Genomic DNA, 24,381 nt, shown 5'->3' on the forward strand with positions numbered 1-24,381 from the left:
CTGTAAGAGGCAGCATAAATCACTGCTTGTTTCAGATATGCAAGAAGAGAACAAAGCTGTGAGGGATGTGGTGTGATTACTCAATAACTTCATTAGCTTATTTAGAAATTACACAGATAAATTATACAATGCAGGATATCACATACCTTAAAATAGGTTCTATTTTCCATCACAATATTATTAAAAGCTTTAAACATATGTTAAAAAAGAAAAAAGATAACTATATTGGAATAAGTAGCAATTTACTGCCTACGCCGTTTGTGTCACCCAGCTGAACATGTAGCTTAGACACAAACAGGGCTAACAGGAGAGGGTTGGCTGCACCCGCTGATACCCATCACGCTTCTCCCCAAACCAAGAAAATCAGGAACAGGAAAAAACAGGAAGAAAATACTGTTCTTCAATATGAACATCTTCATTAAAAAAACAGGTGAGACAGGAGCTGCTGCAGCATTTGTAGCCATTCATACTCAAGACAGTGCAGTTCCATCCTAACCCACATTAGCACCCTTCTTATTAGTCCGGCTTGGTAACTCATCTGCAAAGCTTTGTTCCTGAGGTCCCCTCCAAATCTAACCAGGGATGTCATCACTCTGCTAACCAACACCAACCACCAACGGGGTAGCCACGGGGCTGGTGCCACATCTCCCCTAGGGATGGTGCAGGTTTCACTAAAATTTCCTCTCTGGAGGCAAGCATGCCTCCAGAAAGGAAAAAGGCATTCCTAAGCCTTCCATGGCAAAAAAAAATATAAAAATCAGGTTCTATATAATAGCCATTTTCTTAATAGTAGTTACATAGCATAATGATCCATGCTGCACCAAAATGAAACGTGTACTCAAATACTCCATTTGAATGCCTTTCTTTTCTAAAAGGAATATCAAAAAGTAGATATAGGATCTAATGAGCCAGTATGTCCTAACACAGCAGCCTCAGTGTGTTAAGAAATGATACCATAACCATATTAAGAATTATCATATCATCACTTTCAAAATATTATGAACAGCACCAGTTGTTACCTTTGAAGCAAAAGATTAAAACCACTTGTGTGTGGATGAAGCAATGACTGTTCAATGTTGTCTGGGAGGAAGAGAAGCCCACAGCAGCAGTGTGACATGTCTTTCTACACATAACAGCCCTGCCTGCTCCCTTTGCACCTTCATCCCCACACACAAGCACTGAGATAGGGGAAGTGCAGCAATAATGGGGCATCCAGTGCTTGCCAACTTCAGCAAGCAGGTTGGTGCCTTGGAACTTGCTGTTCGTTCAGAAATTAGCTCTCATGTTCATAGAAAGCTAAACAAAAATACCGTTGTTAATGTTGTTAATGTGATGTTCACTGAAATGCTGAGCAATGGATTGTTGCTAACACATATCAAGTGCAAGGGAACAAATCAGACCCTGCATCTCTCTGTACTAGGAGATACATGTTAAAAGATATTAGAACATATTTCCTATGTTTTCAAAAGAGATAGTTCACTTGTAATAATAATTTTGAAATATTTTTAAATTGTAGTTTCAAGACATAGGATACAAAATTCAGTGAACAAAGAGGTCCACCACATAGTTTTTAAGTACTACAGTAAATGTACGTGAGATTAAAAACAATACGGTTGATCTCTTTCACAAATAGTTTATTATTCAACAAGTTAGGAGAGGAATTCAATAATGGAGTGCATGAATGTGTAAGGTGATTAGAGATGGCTCTGAGGAAAGCTCCAAAGGGTAGGAGCAGAAAATGGTAAAAAGACAGCCAATGCAGAAGTATGGAATTATGTGGGAAAAGAGGCGAAGCTGAAGGATGAAAACCTAATTAGGGAAAATATGCAAAGAGTAAGCATGGTAGATTAAATGAGCTAAGAGATAAAGACAAATTATATCAGGATTTCAAAAGATGCTTTGATGCTCTAAAATTCAGCAACGGTGCAGAATTGCTTCAAGAGAAAAACTAATAATGTTTTGAGTTTGGGAATGGAAGATTTCTCATCAGGTCTCTACAAAACAATTATTAAGAAGGTGAAGGACAGAAGAAGATTAAGAAAAGATGGCGTTTAACTGTATTATAGAATAAAACCCATAAGGCTCAGTTAAAAATGGGTAGAAAAAAAGAAGTAGGTAACGTGAAATCTGGAAAGGAAAAGAGCAGCCATCAGTGGAAATCAACAAAAAGGTAATTGAAAAATTCAGAGGAAACCTGATGAGAATCCCAATTTTGAAAACAGGGGCTGTGCGGCCACATATTGACTTTTCATTTTTATTTTTACTTCTTTCTTTTGTCTTTATTTTTAAGTGGTCTGTCAGAGTGGTCTAAAAGTGTTAGAGAACAAACATCACTTGCATGAAAAAAATGATTCATTTTTAGAGTATTGCTCAGAAAAAAAAAAAAATCTGTACTACCTAAACAATCACTTTCTTGCATTAAAATATATCATCAATACCTAACTGATAATTTATTATACCTCCCTTGCCTGTCTTTCTGTTTCTTCCAGGCAGAAACTGTAGCATTTATGCACAGAAAAAAATACCATGTCAGTAAAGGTTTTATCTACACACACCCTTACCCTTCCTCCCCGTCCTCCATTTCATTTGTAAGAGTGAGAGGTTTTGTGCTGTACTCTGCAGATACACACTATTGTACAAAATTGATACTTCAGCCTTTTCAGCATTCTCTTTAGGATACGCGTCTAGTGTCTCTGCAGATACATTATGAAATGATTGATTCTGCAAGAGCATTCCTTTGTACTTTTGAACATTTTAATGATACAAAAATAAATTGAGTTTGGAACTTTCCATCCTTTCTCTCTCTGAGGAGAACATATAATATTTTTTTCACTCAAAAGAAAAAAAGAAAAAAGCAATCACACTTCAGCCATTAGTGTTCTCACTGAAATTGCTAAACATCACACTAAATGTACCAGCATCCCTTTGACAGACATATAAGAGCACCTACTCACTAGTGTAATGGAAAAAGTTAGTGATTATATATACTGAAGTGATTGAGCCAACAACGACTCTAATGGAGGGAGAAAACCCTGATTAATAACAAGTGCCACTAAAAGAACAGATTGTTTTATGAGGAATGAATCACAAAACAGTAGCAACACAGTATGTCCTTGTCCACTGGCTAAGAATTGGTAAGGGAAAGAATGGAGACAAATGCCACAAAATCAGTACCAGTTTTGCTATGAATATCTTAAAATAAATTTCTCCCTTCAGTTCACAGTGTGCAGATGTAGCAGGATAGGGATTACATGGTTATGTGTTTTTGGAAGACTCTTCCCTATTAACTATGCTGCTGTTTTCATGGTTTGTACTTAATGCATGTGAAACTAAGGAGGATGCAGGATGATTTACCAGAAAACACTGTTTTTGTGTGTTAAGTTTGCATGTCATTCTATAAATTAAATACTGTGTGTTTATAGACTCCTGAACACTGAAATGTACACACGCACATAACTACCTTTGAATAATGTTGATCCAGTTAATACAAACGGCAGGAAAACCTTTAAATCATAAAGAAGGCAAAGCTTCAAGATAGGGATATAATGCATGCCTTAGTCTAATGCCAGACATTTGCATGCAAGTAACGTACAGTAGTGAAGGAAACAAACCAGTGTCCAAACGAATCATTTACTATGATTCCTTAAAAACCTTCTTACTTTTATTTAGACAACCATCTTGATCTTACTACAAGAGAAAATGCATTGGTTTAAAAAACAATCATAAAACACTTCATATCTCAGGAGTATTGGTAATCTCATGATACTGTTAAGAGGCATTATACCAGGTGAAGTCTGAGAACTGGAACTGAGAACAGGAAATACCCAAAAACTGGCAAAACTTAGTACAGCCATTCTTCTGTGAAAGCAAGAAATAAATATGCCTCCTCTCTCACCTAGTGCCAAGGAGAGCCAGGGACTGCAGACACCACCAACAGTGGTTCCACTGGTTTGGTCCTTTAACAGAACTAAAGGACAGTTTCAAACCGACAGCGCTAAACATCAGAACAAATCCATACATTCTTGTGCCAATTATCCTGTACTTATCCATTGCAGCACCAACACAAACCAAAGCAAATACTGCTGAGAATTAGTATTCTTGGTCCATCTCCCATTTGTGTTTGAACACTATTTTGTGCACTCAGTGCACTGAATCCCTCACTTCAAAATGTATTCATGAGAGTGTGCCATGTACTTTCTCCAAAAAGTTATGTGGCAGATGGGCAGTGTGCACATAAACACAAGCACAGCAGAAGCTGTAATAGCTACAAGTAAGTCTGGCGTCACCAGCAGCAGACTAATGGAAAAATCACCTGTGCTGTTACAGTGTGCAGTTCTGGATATGGACTTAATCAACCCATCCCATTGCTTCTATTTTTTATCATTTTTTTACTTGTTAGAGTGCTTAAATGAAATCATCACAGCCGGAATGACTTATTTGCTGCATATTTTTTTCTAATCTTCTCAGGGGAATGAACAGATCTGCTTTCTTAAGAGCTACAGTCCTAGCCTCTTTAGCAATAACACTAACCAGATATTGTTGTTTTTTTTTTTCTGAAAGCATCAAGATTTGTTGCTCTACAGCATACTGTTTCAGATAAAGTGCCATAGAATCATAGAATGGTTTGTGTTGGAAGGGACCTTTAAAGATCATCTAAACAAACCCTCAAATGTCAGAATATCGCTGCCTATGAAACCTATTTGATGAAAACAAGAAAACAGTCTGAATGCAGATTGATAAATTATTAGGCCACCCTACTAGTTGTTACTGTTATAAAAGCGCCATTTGTAAAGCAATACCTATACAATTCTTATAGGGAGAATGCTAATTTATATATTAGAATACAAGAAACAGATGAAGTTAATGATGTATTGTTAAAGAATTTGGTAAACAGACTGGAAATGGTACATTTCTGGTAGGCTTTGCCTCTGCAGAGAGCTTGAATATTCTGTCTCTGAATCAACAGAATACTAAAGTAAGTGTCTTAATAGGATAATTACACCAATAAGTACAAAAGTCATTCCACTGATTTTAGTGGCAAGACTCAAATCTAAGTGCATGAATAATTTTAAGTATTTTTCTGCACAGTGACTTTTAGTGTCCATCTAAATAGGAACGTATGCATAATGCTACTTGTGTAGTTATTCCTGACCTAAAGATGAAGTTTTGTATTCCACAGATATCCCTATATTTTATTTTGAAAACAAGGTAATAGGCTTCCTTTCACTATTGTTTAAAACAGTGTTTCTAGCTGCTGCATTAAAACAGACCAGTAAGCTTAACAGAAGAGAAATAGGAATTGGACAAAATCCATATTAATGACACTGTATTATTAATAAATACCTACTGTGAATTTTCAATGAATTATTAAAGCAAATAAATCCTATTTTAAAGTGTTATGGATAATAAATAATTTATAAATATGGGATCATTGAATTATAATTCAATCTTTTCCCCTGATCTCTGTACTTCCATTTCCAAATGGCTTTTAAAATGTCCACGCAGTATTACTGGGTATAGCTATTTGTATATGAATTTGAACGCCCCTGCTTCAATGCAGTGTCATCAAGCTTGCTATATACCTGAGGCACTGCAGGTACCATAGCAGGATAGCTGTTTATCTGCTCTTTGTTATGAAGTTGTTCTTTGCACCCCACTTTCTAACAGGACATACACACATGCCCTTCTACACCCGTCCCTCACTTCTGGATAGTGATTATGTAATTTTAAAGAGACTGAGAGGGGGAAAGGCAGGCAAAATATGAAGGCGTATGTTAAGTACTCTAACAATTTTTACTGGCAAGAAACCTTTTTTTCCTAGAAGCACAATTCTGCTATCTAACAGCTGATGGCTCCCAGAAGTTCTGTCATCAAATTTCTTGAAGAGAATCTTATAGTGTTCCAAGTAAGCAATGATTGCAGACATGACCTGTCTAGGGTTACTCTTGGGAGGGCAGAGCAGTGAGCAAAGCTATGGCTAAGTGTCCAAAATGCTGGTGTTTGGGTGCTGCTGCTTGAACTTTGGTAGAAGGCACTGAGACAGGTTTGAAATTCTCCATTCCTACTCATACAGCCAGCCTGCACATATGCAGAGATCCACTGGACAAATGTTGTGCAGAAACCACAAATGTTGTACACCCCACTGATGGAAACTGGGTGACTCTGGTAGGTCTGTACCTGTGCAGCTGAAAGAAAGAGTCTTCCTATACCGAAGATGTGAGACATCAAATTTCTCAAAACAGTTTCTGAAGAAGTCGGGAGAGTAATCGCTGGACAAATCCAGATTTCCCCAAGTTGCTGGCCTTAAACTTCCTGACACTATAAGAAACAAGCCACCCTGCTAAAACAGTTTTGATACATCCAGTATTTCTATAGTGATATGTTTTTTATGTTGAAAACAAAGTGTAAAATCTCCCTAAATGAAGGAATAGAAAATACAGGGGCCAGCTTTCCATCCATTGGAACAATCTATTTTTATTCCAGCAAATGCTATTTCTTTCTCTTTTGCCTGCTGTATTTCGGATACAAAATAAGTCTACAATAATTAAATTAAAAGCTTACACATGCAGATTTAGTTTGTTTTCATACAAGTTTTTTTTCTTACTTGACACATTTTCAGATTTTTTTATTATTCTGATGAATTTAACATGTACCACAAAGCAGGTACCGTTAAGACAGTGTTATGTTACCACTCTTCATTACCTACATTAAGTCCTGACCTGCAGCACCTATTCTTTTCATCCAAGTACTGAGGTACTTCAGTTAAAAAAACCCAACCCAAGTATACATATGTATATCAATGTGACTGTAACCATAGTTTTAAGATTTGGAAGAATGTCTACCAGAGATTAGGATGAGATCAGTCTACTTACACAGAGTTTTACCTAAATATCTGGAGGTGGGACTTTAGTACAATAAGCAACCTGAAAGTGATATAAAAATTAGCATCCAAGAAAATCTCCAAATAATTTTTCTGGGAACAGAGGGAAGAAAATGTTGCAGCAGAGATTGTGGCAACCAAAGAGAGATTATCAGAATACTAATTCTGATGTGTGTCTGGGTTTCTCTTTAGCTGTTAATAAAATCATCACTAAAAGGCACTGCGATGTGTAGTCTTAAATGAAGCAGAGCATGGCCAGCAGTCTTTCAGTGATCACATGCTGTCAAGGAACAGAATGAACACTGTGCTCCTCTGCCTCATTGCCCCAACTCTAGAACACGGTGAGGCTCAGACATGTGCACAAGCACTCTTGGCAGTCTGAGCAAAAGATCTTGAAGCTACCAACTTGCTGCAAGTCTGGGGTAGGATTTCACCAGGGTAAGAAGCACCTTTGAGACCTTGTGCCTAAAGTGATTTGTGTTCCCCTAGCATCTTGGTATTTCTTGCCCTGCTGTTCGCTGACAGCCTAAAAAGGACAATTCAGTGCTGATTTCCTTCTAAGCAAGGCAGCAAAGCATTCAACCCCAACAGTGTTCAAATAGCCTAGGAACTGCTTGTTGTCACAGGCTTCCCTGTGCTGGAAAGCATGAACAGTCAACAGATAAACTGCACAGGATATGATCATTTTTGTGGAAGTGTAAGTGAAATGTGTCAGGCAGAAGATATATATTTAACCATTTATTGCCATTTTGATGCTAGCAAAGCACATCACAGGATGTACTCACAGAATCCTAATAATAGTAAAAGCACATATTACTATCATAATAGATATAATATATGATGATCAGCTTTATGTACTCCAAAATATGTTTTATCTGTAAAATTATGGCCTGAAGGCACAAACACAAAATATATTAATACTGTAAGTATCTCTGGTCTTTAGTCAGCATATTTTGAATAAGTCATTTTATCTTTTTGGTTACTGATTTGCTGGTTTATAGAAGATGCTGGAAGAAATAAGAAAGATATCTACCATATATGCGCATTCACTAGACTACAGTCAGACTGACGATTAAGCTAATATATCAGTGATTTGTAAAATGAGACTTTAAAGATTGTGAAATAAATTGAATTGCATAAAAATACATTTATCTTAAAGGACAGAACTCTGGAATATCGCAAGAAACTGTCTCCATAGTGAATTACTGAGAAATTGCATTGCTGGAATTCTATGGCAACTTGCATTTTTTATTTTACGTATACAATTAAAAGGGTAATGATATTTCACTGCTTGATAGTTCAACTTATCTCTAAGAAATGCTTTAATTCTATATTTAAAAGCAGTGGTTTAATGTTATAAGTAGAAACAGAGTGTGTGAGAACACAATTTAAACGATACATATGCATGTGATTTATAGTACCCGACAATGTGAACAATGTCACCTTTGCATCATGGATTTCTATTGATATCAAAAGGAGTTTTTGTTGCACAATGAGTTATTCTGTTGCACAAATGAATAAAGTAGACTATTGTACAATACTAGGTATTGCAAAGTATTGTCTACCTTGCTATCTCTGTAACTTATACTGACTCTGTAAACTTACCTTGGAATCACTACAAAATATACCTCTAATGTATTTTTATCCTGTGAAAGTTGGAATGAGATTCCAGTGAGACAAGCTGACAAGACACAAGCACAATAATTTGCCAGGCACTTTCTGACAGCGTGTAGTTCCGACCCTACTTTAAGCTATCTTGCCTAGGAGTTCTTAATAAAGAATAAAAGGTTTATATTTATATACAGAACACACTGTAGATGTAAACAAACACTGTGGGGGGGGGGGAGGAGGGGAAGGAAAAGAAAAAACCTGTCAAACGCAGCTCAGGCTTTGCTGTTTGACCTTTCAGTACCTGGCTATTCTTCCTTATTTGTAATTCACAGTTCCAGTTTCAACAGTGTAAAACTGATTGAATGTTGACCATGATAATTTTACCTAAGAAAGTTTCTATACCTAGCCAAGGTAAAGGCTGCTATTTTAGAAAGCTGATTTCATTCTCAGGAGGTTCAACGAACCTTTTTTTCCTCCTCAGTTGATGTCTTTGTTTCCTTTTGATGTGAAACATAGAATCACAGAATGGTTTGGGTTGGAAAGGACCTTAAGATCACCTCATTCCAAACCCCCTGTCATGGGCAGGGATAGCTTCCGCTAGACCAGGTTGCTCCAAGTCACACACAGAGTCCCACACAGAATCCCAAGGGTTGGAAGGGACCTCAAAAGATCATCCAGTCCAATCCCCCTGCAAGAGCAGGGCAACCTAGAATACATCACACAGGAACTTGTCCAGGCGGGCCTTGAACATCTCCAACATAGGAGAACCCGTTCCAGTGCCCATCAAACCTGGACAGGATTCTTCAGATTCTTTCAAAATTTAGATCAAGTTAATAAAAAGCTCAGGGTGGACCAGAGCCCGGAGTGAAGAACCACATCTAGCCTCCAGAAGTAAAGTCCAGAGCTGGGAAGCTGCAACCTCTAATCATCTCGTGAAATGAAACATAGCTATTACCTATTTTTCTGTCAGTTCAAGAGTATCTAGGACTGAATACTCACAGAGATCAAGCTTTAGCAGCTTACCATAATGCGTTACTAATGTTTGTAAATAGCTTTCACAACCTTTAACTAAAGTGAAAAGGACAATATTGTTGCAAAGTATTTTTCATTGATTGCCTGGCAATTCCCAGCAGTCAGACTCCTATTTCACTAAGGCAATATTAATATAGACTCTGTGATATGAGAACCAATAGAAATGAATGCGTAAGATCCTCAGAGCAAACCATCCACTGTATGGAAGAGAAGCCTCTGGCATTTTAAATGGTACTATATCTAAAATAGAAACTGCAAAGCATGCTTTATCTTTCAGAGCTTGTAAATCCAAATACATCTTGAAAATATGAATACTCCAAAGATGCATTATACAAATTATCCAGGAAACCACATTTCATCTTGAAGGCCTGTAATACTATCAAGACTTCTCAATGGCTAGGAGCCATGTGTTGACACATACTGCATCTGCTTAAGGATTTTACTGAAGAACCTTTCCCCGATTGTACAAGCTAACATGGATTTATAAAATAGCAACATATGACGTGGCTTATGAGAGTAATGTCTAATCACATATCTAGTACACTTAATAACACAGGTAAATCAAATTCTTTCATCCAAAGCATAAGGTTTCTTTACTGCTCAATAACAACAATAAGCTGTCCCATAAGCAAAACAGATGTTTTCCTGTGTTTACAGTTGAAACTGCAAATGTAATAAACTATAAAGCACAATGCCTGCCAACCACAAGTACGATAATGTTTTGGGTTTTTTTTTAACACAAAAGCTATAACCTGAAACGAAATGTTCCTACTGCTGCAAGACTGAGCCCCTGGTTTTGAGATCATATATCAGCGTCTTACAAAGAAACAGGATATATGTGCTGTGACGAAGAGGGAGACATTCAGAACACACAAGGAGGAAGGCAGTCTGATTTCCTAAGCAGGACCCTAGGTCAGTTCCTTGCACTTATGTATTTTCTTTGTGGGTCCTTCCATGTTTAAAAGGTGCAGGTCCTGACTGAAACATCTCTCCAAACTTGGCACATTAATTATGTCTCTTTCTGTTGTACAATCTCTTAGAGAAGCTTGCAAATTTTACCTTCCCTTAGGGCATTATAAAAATCCTTTCTTCTCAGAAGGTTGGGAATATAATTTTCTTTTAAAAACTCTATCTTCCTGTTAATGTCAGTTGTTAGGCTAAAAGAATCCCTGATATCAGTAAACAGGTTAAAAAATACTGGGGGATACAGACACAAAGACATCTCAATCATCCATATACCTTATTATAATCATATAAGCCTTCTTTTTGTTAGAAACCACAACAAAATTTTGACTGTTTTCAGTATCAGTACCGACCAAACTGCATTCAGAGTTAACAGAGTACTTGTTTTAGACACCAAATCAGTGTGAGATTTTTTTTAATGTTATCCACACTCACCACAAGATAATAATGCTTATAAGAAGCTAACAATTTCTAGGATTATATGGTTTAAGTTTTTAATGTACCTCACATTAATAACTAAAGGTTTTGAAGGTGAAAAAGTTAATTTTTTAAACAAGAAGGTATCGGAGAATTTTTAACACATTACATTTGAGATACCTATCTATTGAAAGAATACCTGGAAATGTAATTATCAGACACTGAAAGTTGAAGAGCTACAGACAAATCAAGTGTGCTTTTTTCAAATACTGTTAAGAGTAGCTAATTTAATTAAATTTCTTTGAAGATGGACCCTGTTAGGACAAAGCTAACTCCAAGCACCTCATCTTGCTTCCTTCAGCAACACTAAGAAGTCATTTTTATTACATTATACAAATGAATTTTGTTTCCTCATCTTTTCCAGTCTCAGAGACCAATACAATGAGCTCTGTACTGTAGCTGTTCAACAAATGGATTACTCAGTCAAATACTGTAAGATCAAATGTTAGTCAAAACGTTTTCCTGCGCATGTCCCCAACTTTCAGAAGAAACGATGCCCTACATGGGCAATAAGACAACTGTGATGTAAGACACAGTTACTGTAAAACATGATTCAGAAATCATGAAGTTATCTGGAAAGACTCAAGGAGTTACATAGCATATCCAACAATTTACATACGTAAGAGTAGTTTCTGATAGCAATTATTTTTAGAATGCTCATACCAGTCAGTTACACATATCATCAATTCTGGATTTGAAGGTACAACACTCCCTTGACAACACACGTGCTTTAAAACCACACCTACTAAACCCAGTTTTACTTATTGCTAACTACCACCAGCTATTTTCTACATGGCCAACAGCTATCCATGGTCTGTTGATGTCACATTCAACATTTTTGCCTCAGTTACTTAATAATACCCTGCATACAGCTAGAAATGCAAAAATTATAAATAGCATTGTTGAGAGAGATTCCAGAAGGCATGCATGCTTAACAATTTCAAACCAAATACATGTTGGTTTATGTTGAGAAGGCAAGAAAACAACAAGCTTTCTAGCCTGCTGGTTTTCATACAGGGGTTGAGTAAAAGAACCCACTGACCCTGGTCTGCACCAGCTAATATTAGTTTGAACCCAACCCTTGGCAGAGATCTGAAAATGCAGAAAAAAATGAGTGAATGAGAAAAGTAAGATCCGAGTTCCCAATATTCTCTCTTGGTGAATGTCAGCAGTGACTACAGAGGTGGCCACTGCAGGCTATACTTTTCCTATTCAAAACAGTGTCATATTTTTCAGGCCATGTCTACCTTACATCCTTATCCCATAAAGGCTAAATCACTGTATTACTCTTCTCTGTCGCCTCTAGTTATGCCTGCTTTGTTGTATATTATTGCAATCCTAAGTGACATAACAAAAGTCAGCTCCAAGTATTTTAGAAAGATGTATTATCAACAACAAAGGATAGCATAGCTCTGAGTGCAGAAAAAGGTTCAGTCTTTTAATACAGTACCCAATATTTCATGATGCATATTTGGAGAACATCAATCTAGACTGACCCAAAACTGAATTTTAAATAACTCCAGAAATGTTAATTATATTCATAAGTTCAGCACCAAGATGTCAAACAATCTTCCAAAGGACCCTAGAGGAGAGAGAGGTGCATTTAGCAATCCCAGAGCTCCTATTCCTATCAGTCATTTGTATCCTGTGGCTACATCAACAGTAAATCTCTTAAACACAAACAACCAAACCCCAGTGTAGGCAAGAACACACTGGTAGCTACAGATCGCTTAGAATTAGGATGCCAAATGTGAACACATTTAGTGCACAACAAATAATTTTTTAATGTCATTGATCCTAGATTTTTTTAAAGCTACTTTCTGTTCCTTTGACAGATGCGTTATGCTGCATTTCATTACTTTCTCTCCTTACCTCGTTCTTCTTTTGTTTTAGATAAGTGATGAGGCTTTCAGGAAAGATTAAGTACTGGCAGGCAAAGCAATGGCCCAAACACAGTTTTAATTGGAACCTCAAATCCTGTGGAAAAAATAAGAAATAAAACCATTAATAATCTAATTTTACTAGCAGATGGAGTGAGTTTACATATTCTCTCTTAGGCAGCTTTTACAATGCTCTTCATGTTTGACTTCAACAGGTATGCGATCCGTTAGTCAAACCATATTAAAAATAAAATAATTAGCACAAGATTTCAGTGAGGCACGCGTAGATGTTAAGAAATGCTGATGTGAGTAGTTCTCATCTAGAGACATAGTTCACTGATTACTAGTAATACATCAGAATTTACCTGATTAGGCCTCAGGTCCAAAAAATGCTTTCTTCTACAAAACCTGAAAATCTTCCCATTGCAGTATTACATTCATAGCATTGTTTTTTTTATGCTGCTACAATATGCTCTTTGCCCCATGAATGCGTGACAGAGTGCAGCCATTACATAGCAATACAACTCAAATGCAACTAAGACATAATGCTAAACAATTCAAGCTTCAAGACAAAAGGTAGTGGAAGAAATTTCATTTCTCCTGAGATTGCAAAGGCTCTAAACATAAATACTTCCATAAAAGAAAAATATAAAAGCAATTTTTTTAGAGAGTCAGAGGTTATGTGCTGTAGTATTGGGCAAGCAGCCACAAAATAACCAACAAAATAAAACAAGTCAGCATATGAGTAAATTGCTTATTTCTGAAAACAAGACATTCTTGCATTAGTAATTTTTACTCAGACATACAGTACAAAAAAGCCCCAGACACATCACAGAATAGCTCTTTTTTCTGATACACTCACTTTGCATTTTGAAAGATTATAGGCCCAGATTCTTATAGACAGTAAATGGCATTAATACAGTTATTTCAGTGGATAAGCAGTAACTTCCACAGGTAACTAAACTGACCAACAGAGTTGAAATTGTCTTAAGTTCTCATAGCTATACTGGAGAGGTGTTTCATTTTCTTGCTTCGTTATTACTGTACAGCAAGCATATGTAAATTTAATTTGGGGTTACAATCAAATTTATGTACCATGACCTCAGTCACACTACTCCACTGGAATTCAATAGCTATTTTGTAGTAGGCAACAAGTTATCAATAAGTGTGTTCAATTACATATGTTGCTGTTATTTAATGCAGCAAATATATCTAAAGCCCATGTAGAAGGTGGCATTTGGAACTGCTATAAGACCGTATATTTACAAAAGCTCCTTTCATAATGATGGTCTGGATGGATAGTGAATTTATTTTTTATTGTTTGTTAATTGTGGGATGCAGGATGCTGTGGGGGTTTTAAAGACTAGACTGACGTTCACGACTAGAATGGGAGACAATATTTTTATTAAACTTTATTTTCTATAAAATTAATTTGCTGATTTTTTTCTCTGAACATTCCATCAGAAGCGTTTCTTAGGATGAAGAGGGAATTTCTGGTCAAAATGAGGAGAAGATAAAAATGGAAAATTTAAGTTCAAGTCTCTAGCCTAGTCAGTGTTGGAGAAAATCTTTCCCTTAATTAACATTTTTGTTTCTGAATTCCACTCATGACTTAATCCATGTAGCTGCAAGCACTAACAAAGCTGTACTCCATAGTCAGATTACCTAGTCTATAGTTTCCTTTCAAGACTTGATTAGCTCGAGGCACAATGTGCACATGACAGTCTACCTGCAGAGCTGCTCAAGATGGAAAGCGGAGGCAGTTTCTTTGCATGGCATAAAGACTGTGCCAACAAAATCTGCAAGAACGAGATACCCATGTGCCATGTGCCCACTGTGACCTTCCAGAAATCAGAAGCCAGGAGAATGCAGCACTGAGGCACAGAAGAGGCTGTGCTAGAGCCAGTGCAGACCAAGCGTGGCTGATGAGGCATGGTTAATAACCTTTGCCTTTTGGCAAATCTGGGCATAGTCATCAGTGTAAGTGTCTGCATCAGGCTTCCCCAGTATTTCTGTCTTGTCTATGTTATAAAGATCTTTTCCAATGCCAAGGTATGTCCACCTTCCCTCACCCTAGTGGAGAAAAAGACAGATGTTATTGCTTTATTAAGTACAAAGGCAGATGAAATAGGTGTAGATGAAGGCTGTCATGAGTACTGCCAATTAATTTCAACTTACATAGAGCTGAAACCAAAGCAGAGTCAGTCTACACTGTCAGCTTCAAAGCAAAAGTCCTGACATACAGGTAATGACATATTTGTGGATTTCCACAGATGGGAAGCAACTGATGCTCGACACTGGCACTTGATCCTTAGAAATGTTTTGAGGTTTATAAGGGTGGGGTTTTTTTTCTCCTGAAATTCAGAAAAGACCTTGAGGGGAAACCAGGCTTTTTCTTCCTAAAAACAACTCCTGGTCCAAATATCACTCTTTCACTTACTCCTCCATCAATAAATAATTTTAAACACAAATACTGGGCTTCTCTGTGACCATTTCAAAAATATCTTGGAAACTGCAAGCTCTCCAAGCAGCACTGCTCCTTTTAGCACAAAGAAATATGTAAGTCAGTCATTCAGTACACAGCCAAAGACATTACTAAAGTTTTACAGAAGGCAGTTTTAGAGCCTGGTGCTCTAAATGAGACCCAGATACTAAGTCCCTGCCTAATTTTAAAAATGTATTAATTTGCCTATGGAGCTACAAAAATACAAAAATAACAACCACCGCAGTAGCCATCATTACAGTTTTGTAGCATAGCCTGCCAGGCTTATCTTATCCTGAGCAGTAAAAGCAGGACAGAAGAGCTGTTAGGCCCCCTCCAGAAATATGTGAACCCTTGGAGCATTCAGATTTTTTGTTTTATAAGAAGCACAAGAACACTTTCCGGTTGGGATCCAGGAGAACAATAATTGAAAAAAATTAAAACTGTTGAAAAGCTTGGCTATAAATATACTAATTGATGCTTCAGGCATAGAAAATTCAATAAAGTGGCAAAGTATACAGTAAAACAAATCTCACAATGGTCTTCAAATTAATTCACATTCACAGAAATCATAAAGATAACTTCAAGAGAGGGGAACAAACTCCACCAGACTAACAAACTAAATATTTATTTAGAGAGTAATGGCATTGCTTGATTTACTGCCAGCACATTCTGTGCTGCTCAAGCTGCTGTTTTATAATCACAATGTTTTTCAGCATTTGAAAGAGGGCCACACCTCACCAAACCACACTTTACTATGATATTAAATTTATTTTAAGTTTACCCTACCATGACAAATATGTGCTTGGAATGAAACAACAGAAGAAATGACAGCATCTCCTCCATGGCATGGTTTGTTTAAGAATATACTTGAAAGAGAGCGTATGTGAGAGCTTGACATGTCCTTGGGGTTTGATTAAAAGCTCGTGAAATAAAATAATTCAGAAAAGACAGCTCTGACTTTAACCACCACTGGGGACAAGAGATCTTTCACTTAAGACATGTCAGTCATTCACAGGTATAGCTGAAATCATACAGAATAAATATTTTAAAGCCTGGTGATTTAGATACAACCCCCTAACAAGACAGAGCCTGCGGGTCACATAAAAATGCCACAAAAGTTTAACTACAGTTTCATTTTTCATTATAAGAGTAAGCTGAAGCTTAAAAACATATCCACTTAATACTGATAATATCAAATGATAAAGAAAACTACAATTTAGGGGAAAAAATACAGGAGGTGAGATATAAAACCCTATGTAGAATATGATTATTTAGCAAAGAAGAAATCTTCTCCCCCAGGCTGCATCTATCTAATGCTACATCTGGGCATGTAGCTCTGTAGCAAAGGTCTGAGTTTATTCAAAGCTAATAAGTTCGTAATGTAGGCTATTTTATGTTTTATATAATGCTGCCTTTAAAGTGTATGTATTTCATTAATGACATTCTTTCCCAAGCTTCAGAGTCTGTTCCACTTCTGTGAATTCCCTTTATTTCCTTTCTGGCAGTGCTACAATTTACCATCTATAGAGATGAAAAGCCAGCTGTAACTCACAGAATATATATGTATAAATATATAAACACAATTTACATGAGCTCTCATTTCACCCAAAGTTACCTTCAACAATTTCTTTACAAAAAATAATGAGATTGACCCAAGCATGAGACCATAGCATCTGGAATGCAAAACATCTTGTTATGTGAACAGCAGAACTGATAAAAGTCTAGTTCAGAGTCTAAATTCTTTTTCTTCTGCATGGATGCTTTGGCATCCAGGTTGGTCAGGATTGAAGTTAAAATTTTGCCAAGTGTAAACACTGATCATGTTTCTCTCCTGTGTGCAGTAGATGGTATCTAATAAAGAGCATAATCATGCTACAGCCTCAACTGGAACATACATAAAGACTGCTGACAGGGGTGCATCCACTGAACCCTTGAGTGCTGACAACTACTTGGAGGACTGTCAGTTTGCAGGAGCTCACTGTCTTTGAGACCTCTGTCTCTCTGTGAAATGTGTTTCAAAATAGTTTCAAAATTCCCAGGGCAAAACCAGACAGATGTAAAACACAAAGCTTGTTTCCTTAGCAAAAAAAAAAAGGAAATAGAAAAGAACAAAACCATATTGCATCTTAGACAGTTTCTGACTGGAATGAATGAACTAAAAGACCAATCAGAAAACTGCATTAAAATTCTGTACTATGACAGTGTGCTTACTTGTGACAGTGAAGTCCTAAACCACTAGAAGTTAAAAGAATCTTAGACTCCAGGTAGGGTTTTGCCCTGGTTCTATCTGCCCAAATATAGAGAAGATAGAACTGCACCAGCTTTTAGGCATAGAAGATCAGAAGGACCCCAAAATACTCAATTGTTCAGACTCTTGGAAAAAAATCTGCCTTTTAGAGAGTCATCATCCCTGTTCTCAATGGAATTGCTGAGAGCAGGAAGGAGACTGTTTTCTCTAGGAGGAGAGGTGCGATGTTCAGATTATTTGAGAGCTCACTGTTAACACAAATACAGCCTAGGTTATAAATATTGAGATACTGTGAATCACAGTCAGGATTATTCCTGCTGCTCCTTGTATAATAAATTCTGCAATAAAATACTTGACATTACTTATTCTCAAAGTGATATTTACCGTTTCTATAAGCCAGCTTCTAGCTTCCATTTAGCATCTGCTAGGTGGTGGGTTTTTTTGTTGAATTGTTTAATAAACACAAAAGAAAACAGAAGATTTGTCACATGCTTTCTTTTGTATATTTGTATTTGTTGAAATTAGCTGTAACAGTTCTTTTGTATTAATAACAAGCCCATTAGTAATAAGACTAAAGTGATTAGGAGATAGTCTTTTTGTCTTTATCAAGCATGGATGTCAGCTGAGACTGTACATTGTTGTTCAAATTGCATTCTAGTACAGAGAGAGTGTCATGATTTTGACAAGCCTAAATATGCATGGCTTCCTGACAGAAATGAAAACAACTCCAAACATGGGTATTCTCCAGCTGAGGGAAGGTGTTTACAGACAAGAAATTTAACACTAATAAAGCAGTTAAAGCTCTGAAAATATTTTTCTAACCTACAAAGTCTTGATTTACCACATTCTCCTCTCTCTTGAAAGACATTCCTTAATTTGTTCTGAAATCTACACCCTATTTTAGCCCATAATAGGTCTTCAGACACAGTTTAAAGCACGTCGTCATTGTGCTTAAGGATCTTTCCTCTCACAGTGACATACTGTTAAGATTTCTATCAGTTTTCCAGCCTAGATCAAAACCAGCCCCCATAGACCTCAGAACAGTCTCCAAATTCAGGATGCTTATTCCAGAACAAGCATCAGTTTTGGTTTTTGAGCACTAATCCCTTTTCTGCTAAGATATTAAAGGCTGACTGAAAGCCTGCTTCATGGTGCTTTCATTACTGCAAAAAAAAAAAGTGCTGCTCTTCCTGCTTGTGCTCTCTTCCCTTCAAAGTGCTTACATCCTTCTACCTCAGGAGTATCTTCAGTCTTATTACTATCAATAAATAAATAGTTTTCAATAACAACCATTTAATTGAACCTTTGCTTAGGCTGCTTCTGAAAAATGAATTTCCAGCAAATAAATGGATGTTATTAGTTAGCTATTCCACTCTCTTTGTTACTTGCTGTTATGACAACTCAAACACATAGCTGTGCTACTTCCTACTCAGAAGGTCTCAGCAATACCATGTGAGTACCAAGTTAAGCTTTTAATTCATTTGTTGTTAGTTTTGTTCCTCTGGAATTTCCTCATTAAGTTATTGCAGGGAGCTGTGTTTGCACAGCAGAAGAGAAAAATGCAAGCTCTTGATTGCATTCTTTTAATGCCCCTTTTATCTTTAAACTAGATAATTAGCATATTAATTAACTAGATATACCACTCATGATCCTACAATTAGCTGTGGGTACCACATTCTACTGATTTAGTGTAACGCCATTTGTACTTACATCATAATAGTATCTTCAGTTAACTTTCCTCTGATACATCAAGCATTTCAAAATTAAAATGAGTATTGTAACACATCTTAATGGCAAGTATCCAAGTGAACTTTTTTGTACTTTGTCAAAACATTCCAGTCATGGCAAAGAAACACACAGGGCTTATTAATTACCCAAGAAATTAAACCCCATTGCCCCCACATACTAAAAGCTTATTCTTTTTCTATTTTTTACCATCGAGTCTTTTATTTGGCTTCCTCAGACCTAACCGCTTTTCTTGCTAACCTCCAAACTTCCAGTAAAACTAAAATATTTATACACCACTAAACATTTGGGGGGGGGGGGGGGGGGGGCTGGAAAGCCTACCAAAACTGAAAGCCAACAAAGTAGAAACTAAATGAATAAAGAAATTCCCTGCTCTGACTCAATCTGCTGCTAAGGGACATCATGGCATTACCAGAAGCTCGTTGAGAGCACCCACCACCACTGCCAGCATCTCTCTTCTCTCCTGCTCATGTCCCTACTGTTATGCATGGTATGGCTGTAATTACACCGAGAAACCTACACAACTGAAGTTCTTACCCTTCTAAAGCACATCACTGGAACATGAAAGCAAAGTAACAGTTTTTTCATAAGAACAAGAATCATGCAAATCTCCTGACTCAACAGCTAAAAACAAAGGAAATGTGTTCAGGCCTCCAACCATTGAGGTTTGTTGATTTTCTGTGCTTCACACGTCAGATAGTGAAAATCAATGTACAGGTGTGGGTACAGAAGAAGAGAGGACAAAATCCACAAAACCTCGTCCCACCTCCAGGCATTACCCTGCCAAGGAATTGTCTCCATCAAGTTGCCCGATAGCAGTTCCAAGGCCTGACTGGTAAAAAAACAGCCAGCACAAATGCACCACATTTCTGGTCTGTTAATCACACCAGGCTGCCTTTGACCTCCAGTGATTTTTGTATAGGGCCTGCACAGTTGCTGCATCATGATAATCTTGCTGATCTGGATAAAGGGCAGCCTCTGTATGCCGTGAAGCATAGTGACTGTGTCTGGTTCGCCTTTTCAGGAGCTGTGCAAAACAGAAGGAGAGAACAGCTATAGCCTCATCCCAAACTGCATCTTCCAAAATGGGCTCAGCTGGGAACAGACACTCCAGCTGGGAATATTTCAGAACAAACTATCTCAGCAATAAATTCATAATGGAACAAATTCCGGTTCACAGTGAAATAAAAATACTTTGTACTTGCAGGGTTAGGTCACTACAGTTTGGTCCACAATGGTCAAAACACATCAGCCAATAGATATCTAATAAAAATTTCAATATAAGTGCCTATGTTCAGTCAGTAAGATTCATCTCCTGGAGTGGTAATGTTACATTTCCTGTAGCTGAGCATTTTACTATACAAAGAATTCATTTCAGTGCAACATTCTAGTAATGCCCTCATAAAACTATGGTAGCCTAGATCTATGTTTTCACATGAACTGAAAGGAATACAAATATTTATAACACAAGTCTGAGAGCCTGAATACGAAATATGTATCTAAGCATAGTACTGACTTCAATAAAGCTACTACAAGACCCACACCAGAGAGAGAACACTTCTACACTGCAGTTGTTCCCAACAGTTTCTAACACATGAAAAGCTCTGGTCTCATAAAGCTTGGTGCCCATAGGCCCAGTCTGCAGCACTGTTTTCCTTCCCCTATCCTACAACTCTCCTCAAGTCTTCTGGACTTGGGCAAAAATCCAAAGCAATTTAAGAAACGAAAAGATTAATTACATGCTTTCCTCTTACCATTTTTCTATCTTTGCAATAGCCTGTTGATATTAACAGGTGTTTATGAAGTCACATACATAAGACAACAGTACTTCATGCTGGCTGTGGCCTTGTGGGAACGTACATAATTTACATTATATTTTTTTATTTGAGAAACCTAGCAGACCTGGACATTTTATATTCAGTTTCATATAGACATTGATGTATGGGGTGATTTACAGTGTGTATACTTTGCATTTGTTTGAAACATCTCTGACAAGTAGGTATTTTTGAATTAGTGATCTAAAGGGTTTTTTATGATATAATTATGAGCTAGGGGCTGAATTTTTTAGAAGTGATTTTGGTGGTAGATTTGCAATTCAAAGAAGTTACTTAAATTAACAAAAATGCCCTAAAAGAACAGCTGTCTACCTGACTGATCCAAGAAAATGAACACTGAAAATAAACAGCTGCCCTGTAGAAGACTATGTGATAAAACTAATCACCCTTTGCATAATGTATTTATTTTCCCCTTTGTTTATAACACACTCGGTGAGCCTTCAAAGCTATAAATATTTAAACATAACAGACATCCCAAGCATGTGAGTTCAACTCAAAATAGGATTTCAATAGCCTGACTACAGCAAATCCAGTTCTCTTACAGAAATCAGTTCCAATTGCTATATAACATTTCAAAACTTTTTTTTAATTTTTTTTTTTTTTTTTAGGATCAAAAAATGCATTTTAAAAGGACCTTTCTGATAAAATTTGAATGTTCTCCAAGCAATACAAGGCTACATTTTACTGGCGTCATCAGAACAATGTATTATGGACAGGAAAACAACAGTACATATTTGAAGTTGCTGGGATAAATACCCTCCAATGCTATACAGAGAACCTACAAAAGTCACTAAAATTAACTAAGTAATGTCAATATCCAGTAGCCAAGATGTCTCAGCTATGTCTTTTTCACTTTCAAAAAGCTAAATGAAAGCACAGATAGAAGTAAGGATGCCTCAAAAAATATTTAGAGTTTAACCCATGGGATTAGGTTTAGCTGCAGGTATTTTCATAGCCATGAGGACCTAGATTAAGACAGCACAGAGAGACCTAGTTGTGAAAAAACACTGTGCGACAAGTAAAATAAAGTGTCTGAAAACAAATCGATTTCCTTCTTATCATGTCCATCCACGGAAGGTGGGATGTCCTTTCCTTTGGGCCTTTTTTTCACTGCAGCAATTGTCAGTGGCTTCTACCACTGAAATCTTCCCCAGAGCATGCTGCTCTCTCATCACCTGTTCCCTGAGCAGTGGATCGTACCAGGGTAGTCCAAAACGAATGCCAACAAGTTCAGTTACAGCAGCGGACACAAGAGATAACATCCAAACCAAAGCTAAGACAACTACCCATCACTTGCCCTGCTTTGCAGGCATTAAGTACAGCTTGGTCTGATACAATGAGAAATCCATGGTGTCCCAAAGGCCTCTTTTTGAGATCATGGTTTGGGATGCTGCCACTGTCACTGAAGCAACCAGAAAGTTTTAATAGCTGTGGATATTGTCTCTGCACTGAAGTGGCATAGATGTATCCTTCATATTTCCAACCATTACAACAGCATGCAGGGCTTTCTTGTAAAGCCTTCTAGCTTCCAGGCCTCCCAGGTCCTCTCAGCCCTGCCACCATGTCATACAATCTGCAAAATGACTAAGTATTTTTGTTCTCAAGATTGGAACAAGTTTTGCTGTCTCCAGGGACTCAGTCTCGTTCAGCAGCAAAGTTGAGGGAGAGAGAGGCCTGATGCTCAGACATACCCTCCTAAGTGCCATGCACAGTCCCTACGGAGTCAACTGAACAATTGTGTCATTTGTCAGACTTAGCATTTCACTTGTATCTGTCTATAGGTCTTTATCAGAACTGCTCACAAGCAGCTGCAGGATTCACCAGGCAGAAAGGCCATGATAAGCAAACATAATATTTACTGTACTTCAATTACTAAACTGGACAGCTTCAGTTTATGCTAATTTATTAAGGTGAAAATCTGCCTATTATCATATCAGTCCATTACCCCTTTCAAATCCATCTGTTAAAAAGCAATTGTAGTTGTCACTTGCCCAGATGCACAGGAAGAGGAAGATGCAAGCAGCAGTCTTCCTTTGATTCTGCCACAAAGGGTGTACTTTCAGACTAACCACTATAACAAGTGAGGAAAGTATGTAGAGATGTTTCAGTCAGTCAGCAGAGGTAGCAGCCTGGAAAGGAGAGCACAAAACATAAAACTATTTTGCCCTTGAGAACTGTGACAGACATTTGTCTTTATGAGGCATCCATTCTTCCCTTTACCTCTTCAAAAGCATGCTGAGAAGATCCAGTCCCTGCCAAAGTCAAGAGAAGTCTTTGCGCTAATTTTAATGAGAGCTGGAGATTGCTGCATGCACCCTCAATGAGGCCAGAAATTTTATCTCCTCCTTTTTTTTTCTTTAATTCAAAAATTGCCTTATGCAGACTGTCTGGAAGGATGTAAAGAAGATTAACAACAATATCCTGAACTAGCTTAACCTAAAAAGAGTATATTTATTCTAAAAGGTCTCAGCACATTCAGATGGAGAACATTATGAATATTCAGTACAGCCCCTCCCTGACCCCTCAGTAGCCATTCTTTGCGAGACTATTTTTACTAAAAGCCATTTTGATGTGACATAAAAAAGATAAGACTTTTTACGCAAAATAGGATTCACTGGAAATACTTTCTAATGACATTTTTACACTATGTAAGCTAGCCTGCCTGAACTCCTTTGGCTCATCCTCCATTTGCTGCTACAATGCATCCTACTGTACAGCATGTTAAAAGAAGAACCAATACGGTCATTCCTGAGTCTAAGTATATGAATATACTATTACAAACATGAGAAAACCCAGGGATTTCTCAAGAGTAAAACACTTAAATTGCATACCCTCACTGTACCACCAAATTTGTTACATGTTCTTTAAAATTAATAACAAAAATAGATCTTAAAAGACCATTAATAAACAACCACAAGAGAAAGGAATTTGAAATAGCTCATGTTAATTGTGTTTATCTCAGTGTGAAGCCATGTCAAAAAGCCTGCAGCAAATGTATTTTGTTAAAAGTACCACTTGCACAGCAGGCGTTAAACATTAGAAAGCAAGCTTGTCGTTAGTGGCCTACAACTGAAAAGGCTACTAAAACTCAGCTAAATTATTAATATGGCATCTTAAAAATGTGAGATGGAGAATTAAACTCCTTTTACACAGTACATGATTTTAATGCTACTTTTTCATCGTTTTCCCATTAGTAATATCCCAGTTTATATAGCAGTAGGGAG

The 24,381-nt window shown here is 37.2% G+C and overlaps 1 protein-coding gene across 1 annotated transcript in view; it reads right to left on the reverse strand.

Moving 5' to 3' along the window:
- The window catches only part of TENM1 (teneurin transmembrane protein 1), a 579,830-nt gene that overhangs the window by 478,129 nt on the left and 77,320 nt on the right, over positions 1 to 24,381 (reverse strand). The window contains exon 2 of the mRNA XM_057425125.1: positions 12,836 to 12,940. The gene's annotated coding sequence lies outside the window, so the exon portion shown is untranslated. The remainder of the gene's footprint in view (positions 1 to 12,835; positions 12,941 to 24,381) is intronic.

This window comes from Pezoporus wallicus, unplaced genomic scaffold, assembly GCF_028554395.1.
Source record: "Pezoporus wallicus isolate ANWC-B61680 ecotype Strahan unplaced genomic scaffold, APGP_CSIRO_Pwel_v1 scaffold_6445, whole genome shotgun sequence".
NCBI classification, from domain to species: domain Eukaryota; kingdom Metazoa; phylum Chordata; class Aves; order Psittaciformes; family Psittacidae; genus Pezoporus; species Pezoporus wallicus.